This window comes from Helianthus annuus, chromosome 13 (genome assembly GCF_002127325.2).
Source record: "Helianthus annuus cultivar XRQ/B chromosome 13, HanXRQr2.0-SUNRISE, whole genome shotgun sequence".
Classification (NCBI taxonomy): Eukaryota; Viridiplantae; Streptophyta; class Magnoliopsida; order Asterales; family Asteraceae; genus Helianthus; species Helianthus annuus.
The window spans coordinates 133,081,428-133,087,725 of record NC_035445.2 but is presented as its reverse complement, the minus strand read 5'-3'; the positions used below and the strand labels follow the sequence as shown (position 1 = coordinate 133,087,725).

At 36.0% G+C, this 6,298-nt stretch overlaps 1 long non-coding RNA gene across 1 annotated transcript; it reads right to left on the bottom strand.

Moving 5' to 3' along the window:
* Positions 1-3,048: 3,048 nt before the first annotated feature.
* LOC110903255 lies at positions 3,049-5,912 on the bottom strand. Its single transcript, XR_002571788.2, has 3 exons — positions 5,872-5,912; positions 4,749-4,835; positions 3,049-3,200 (listed from the first exon to the last, which is right to left on the bottom strand). It is a non-coding gene; the product is annotated as an uncharacterized LOC110903255 (long non-coding RNA).
* Between the last annotated feature and the right edge of the window lie 386 nt (positions 5,913-6,298).

Sequence of the window (6,298 nt, the reverse complement as noted above, 5' to 3'; positions counted from 1 at the left end):
CATAAATGGTGATTCAAGTCATCATCCTCACCATAACAAATGGGTTTCGCATCTAAACTTCAAATTAACACAAATCTTACATAACCCATGTTCTATATGATGTTTCTAACCCTTATACATAATCAATTTCATATTATCTCACGGATTAGAGCATAACCCACTTCACCTATGATCACCAATCTTAAATTTAAAACATACCTTATGATCTCCTCATGTTGGTGATCATTAATCCATGCTCGGTTATAGATTTAAGCATCATTTAGCCTTTCAATTTGGATGATCTTTCATGTTTAGGGTTTGGAGTTCTTGAGAGCTCCTGAAGCTTCACGAACACACACGTATGTGTGTTTGTGTGTGTGTGTTGATGTTTTAATTAGTAAACAACTTTCATTTGTTCCACTTTAGCCCCTCGGGTTTTCCTTTAAAACATAACTGACACTACCTTTCATTACTTAATACTTTTGACCATACCCTTAACTAGGTTAAATAGCCTAGTTATTTATTTCATGACGTGTCATAAAGGAACATCCGACAAATATTAACATTCAGATTTTGGGGCGTTACAAGTCTACCACCCTAAATTGAGGTTTTGTCCCCGAAACCTTTCTTACCTTTATTTAACACTAATTATTCCTTCTCTACATCCCCTCGACACAACCACGAGCTCATCACAATGACTATCATCCAATTTCAAAAACATTCCTATTAATGTTTCTTTCATGTTTATTTCATTATTCATATCATTGACTTCTCCCTAACAATTCCATACCTTCCTTATCATAATTTCGCATATCATTTTCATTTCCTTGGCCTGACAACCACGGTTCAATATACATACTTCTTTGACTTGTAATCACACACACCTGTGTACTTAACTCTAACGTGATCATCCTTCTACGTTTTCTACAATTACTTGTACCATGCACACCTTTACGTTACTTTTCAACCATCTTTTTCATTTCACTTTACAATTACTCTCACTTCGTGCATTATTTAGTTTACATACGTATGTGTATCATGCAGTTCATCTTACGAGAATTTAATCATTACCCGAAATCTATACATACTCATATATGCTTAACTTTAACGTTAACCTTATTCTACCTTTTCTACATTTACGTATACCTTGCATACCTTTATATTATCTTTAAATCATTTCGTTCATTTCAGATTACTATTGCTTTCACTTCATGCATTACTAAATTCACGTGTATAGACAGTTCATATCTCTCCAATCATGAGTTAGACATTTTACTAACCTCTTTTTCATTTCCCAACCACGATCCGCAACCCTGATCGATCATCTTCTCCTCGTGCACTAGCCGTACAGGCCAAGTTTCATTCCTTCGTGTTATGAGCTTCCGCTCGTGCACGTCCTTTCACCAATACGATTGGTTTCATCACATCAATAGTTCTAACATTATCATCAACAACATCGGCGGTTAGCATATGTCATTCAAACATTCATAACACTAGGTGATTACACACTTATAACTCTTCTACAATTTCCTACGTACCTGCTATAACGTACTGCACATTCTATTTCTTACATGCAATCTTTTTATTCAATTAATTATTTTGTCACTGAAGTACACGTTCGTACTTCCTTCCATTCATGCTTACTTGCAAAAACCTTATTACATCGTTTCAATATTTCTTACTAAGCTTACCATTCCCGCCCATACTCAAGTTATTGTCCGGTTCACCGCCCGTCATCATTCTAATTTCTAAGAGTCAATTACTAACACATCTAACACATAGCTTATACAAAACTTCGTCTATTATACTATCACTTTTACTTTATACTCATTTCTATGACTCGTTCGACTCAATCATGGTCAAACTATCGACATCTTCTTAGGCGGATTAATTTCATCTTTTTATATTTTTGAATCCATCTCACGGATTCAGGCGCATCATTCATGCTTTTTCATTCATTGAATCCGCCTTACGGATTCAAACATTCATTCATGCTTTATAATGAGATTCAAGCATACCACTTACAACCTGGTAACATCGGGTTAATTGCTTTCAACATAAATCTTTCGTTCTACCCGTATAACGGGTTGAGCTTCATACATTTATTATTGCATTCACGACCACCCGTTCTAAACGGATGGTACCTTATCCTTACTCGACTTGTTCAACTTGAACCGGTCGACTTGTATAGCTTATCATAACCCTTTTTAGCATAACCAAATCCGCAAGGGATTTGCATCATTCGTATCTTTCATCCCTTGAATCCGTTTCGTGGATTCAAGCATTGCATTCATAAATTATCAATCCATACTTTCTTATGGACTCAATATTTCATTCTTATCACTTATACCTTTCACCCTTACATAGTACTCTCAACCTTCCGAGAGTCTTACTACCCATTTCACCCACACGCCTAGCCGCTACCAAATTCTATCGGACATACCTGTAACAATTATCGCGGTCTCACAAACGTCATACGTTTCTTGTGTACTGGCCAGGTACACCTTCCACGTACTAGTTTCGTGTCTTCGCGTAATCGCCACCTTATGTCCGAAGGATTTAGTTTCGGGATGTGTGACATTTTCAAAACCTATTTACCATGTCGTTATTATAATTTGTTTAACATTTTTCTTTCACTTGGTTAACTGTACCATTTCATACGCCCACACGTTAGATTTACGTACCTGGGGTCAACTCGCCTCATTACTTGCCTTGATGCCGGTCCCAGACCGCATTCACAGTTCATCTCTCTCAACAATTGCGCTTACCCTTCACATAACATACCATTAGTATCCTTCAATTACATAATCTAATACTTACTTACATTCGCTGTTGCCTTTAGGCTTCAATCGAGTCTTGGATTGTACGGGCTCTTGGTCACGAGAGCACACCGGTTTGAGTTCAAGTATTTACCTCCCGTTACTTGATTCTTTCAAACCAGGGCTCTGATACCAACTTGTAACACCCTAACACGTTATAACTGAAAAGACGCAGCGGAAATTCGTTCCATAAAAATTTCTTTCATTAAAAACGTTTTGACCTACTAACAAGTTCATTATGAAACACTTTCTTACATTATATGCATCTTTTATACTCATTTACATAACAAAAGCATAACTTATAACTATCAATTTACATAGTCAAGTATTCCCGTACAATCTGACTTGTGACTCGGTCTTTGATCGTTACTCCTTGTGATGAAAATCTGTGATTCGTACTACCTGCACCCACCACATACAATCGAAACATTAGCATACATTATATACAAAAAAGATTCTTAATCGTGTAGTCTCGATTTGTTCTATCCACATATGCATTCCATCTGTTATCTTTCTAGATGTAGTCATTCCATCCGGGTGCCTAATCCTTAGCGAACCTCGACGGAGTACCTGCACCACATTTCATTCTCGAGGCACACTGTTAATAACGTCAATACTTAAGTGTATTGAAACCACGTATGCATTACATACATAACTACGTACATACATACCTACACACATTCATACATACATTACTTCATTCAAACGTACCTGCTCACATACTTACATTCATACATACATTACGGCGTACAAACATACCTACTTACATGTTTACATACATACATACATACATTACTACATACAAACATACCTACTCACATACTTACTTACATGCATACATACATACATTACTACATACAAACATACCTAGTCACATACTTACTTACATGCATACATACATACATTACTATATACAAACATACCTACTCACATACTTACTTACATACATACATACATACATTACTACGTACAAACATACCTACTCACGTATTTACATACATGCATACATTACGGCGTACAACTTACCTACTTAGGTGCTTACATACATACATACATACATTAATACCTACAAGCATACCTACTCACATACTTAATTCATTACCCCGCGTACACACTCACACATCCCGAACTGAATCACATGTCATAAATGCTTTTAAAATATCTTTCAGATATATTTCGGATCTTAAAAGTGAGTTTCATACTCATCCGTAACTTACCAAGCCATTTGGTAGGGTTAAGGAACATTATAAAGATTAACGAGGCTTGGAATGGGTTCACGGGGTCCGAGTTCGAGGAAAAACGAAGAAATTACATAAACAATACATTTGCATCAGACCTCCACCGTAAGCTACGGTGGCTACCGTAGCTTACGGTGGCCCCAAATGCTTACGGTAGTTCTAGTCTGCCTTACGGCAGGAATAAATGCCCAGTTCCCACCGTAGCTTACGGTGGCACCGTAAGCTACGGTGGTGCCCAGATTAGCTCCCATCTTTCACACTAAAACTCGCATAACTTGCTCGTTTTTGATCCGCTTTACCCGATTCTTTTTCCTACGCGATCGTAATTTAATTCTCTATCACATAGAGTAAAAATCCAATATATGGACTACCTAACTTTATGACTTATAAGCCTTCGGCTTATTACCCTTTTACCAAATTTTGACCCGTTCATGCATATATCAACATAACTTGTTTCCAATTGTCCGTAAAACCTTTCCCTACATTTTAGACTAAGAATCCTTGCCTCGGGTCCACATTCTTAACGAATTTCATTACCGCTACCTTACTTATACATAATTATTCAACCCGTTTAGTCGCACAAACTATCTTCGACTATCTAGATTAATACTTATCTTAATACCTTCAATCATTCCATACCATACATGACTTCCCTTCATTTATAACAAGAAGGTTCTTATGTATACTAAGAAGTGACTTGGATGTCACTTACCTTGTGCGCCCAAGTTCAAGCATAGGTTCCATGCTTCCTTTTGACCCGTTAGCCTCCATACTTGAGCCCGTAGACATGCTATCCATCCTTACATAACCATACATTGATACCCTTGTTAGTAAACAAGGCCACACATAGCATCAATCACAATAAATCTATGCTCAATAATTGACTTTCATTAGTGGATTTCTTGCAACTCATAGCATAGATTAACAATGAGATCCTTTTTACTCGCATAATATAAACATGCCATTACATATCTTGCTAAGAATATACCGTGCATCACTTTGACTTCCTAAACCGTACATTTATGATAAGAGATCCACCTTACAACATTCCTACCATTGTTGACTTTCCATAAGGTCAACCATCAAGCATTTCAATTTTCCAACTTAGACACACATTCACTCACAAATTAACATGTTAGACCATAGTCATTATGCCATCTAGCTTCATACTCATTTTGTAGGACATATTTGGTCGCATAATCAAATAGTTACATATACATATATACATACCATTCCGTTCATAACAACATCTTCATAGTTAACGTCAATATCATTTAAGTTTACTCTTTTCTAGAATTCTCATTCGTTCTATAACTATTCGTAAGTCGAAACTAATATAATCAAACAATCCATATATATTCATCACATCATTCAAGCGTATAGTACGGATTTCACATATTATTGTCGTTTAGGCATTTCATCAAACACCTTGTGTGCGTACTAACATCTAAGCTTAATGTACAACTAATTCATGCATATCCTTCTAACCTCATACATAATTCACCAAAATCAATTACTAATCATCATGTATCATGCCAAATGAACATTGAACATAACATCATCATATTCCTATACTTTCATCTAACAATAATTCATCATACCCACATAATACATCATTTCTTTCAACAAGAATTAAACATAAATGGTGATTCAAGTCATCATCCTCACCATAACAAACGGGTTTCGCATCTAAACTTCAAATTAACACAAATCTTACATAACCCATGTTCTATATGATGTTTCTAACCCTTATACATAATCAATTTCATATTATCTCACGGATTAGAGCATAACCCACTTCACCCATGATCACCAATCTTAAATTTAAAACATACCTTATGATCTCCTCATGTTGGTGATCATTAATCCATGCTCGGTTATAGATTTAAGCATCATTTAGCCTTTCAATTTGGATGATCTTTCATGTTTAGGGTTTGGAGTTCTTGAGAGCTCCTGAAGCTTCACGAACACACACGTATGTGTGTTTGTGTGTGTGTGTTGATCTTTTAATTAGTAAACAACTTTCATTTATTCCACTTTAGCCCCTCGGGTTTTCCTTTAAAACATAATTGACACTACCTTTCATTACTTAATACTTTTGACCATACCCTTAACTAGGTTAAATAGCCTAGTTATTTATTTCATGACGTGTCATAAAGGAACATCCGACAAATATTAACATTCAGATTTTGGGGCGTTACATTGTTTGTGTTTTCTTAATTTATCATAGTTTGTTGATTTTAGGGGGAGTAAATCCAAATT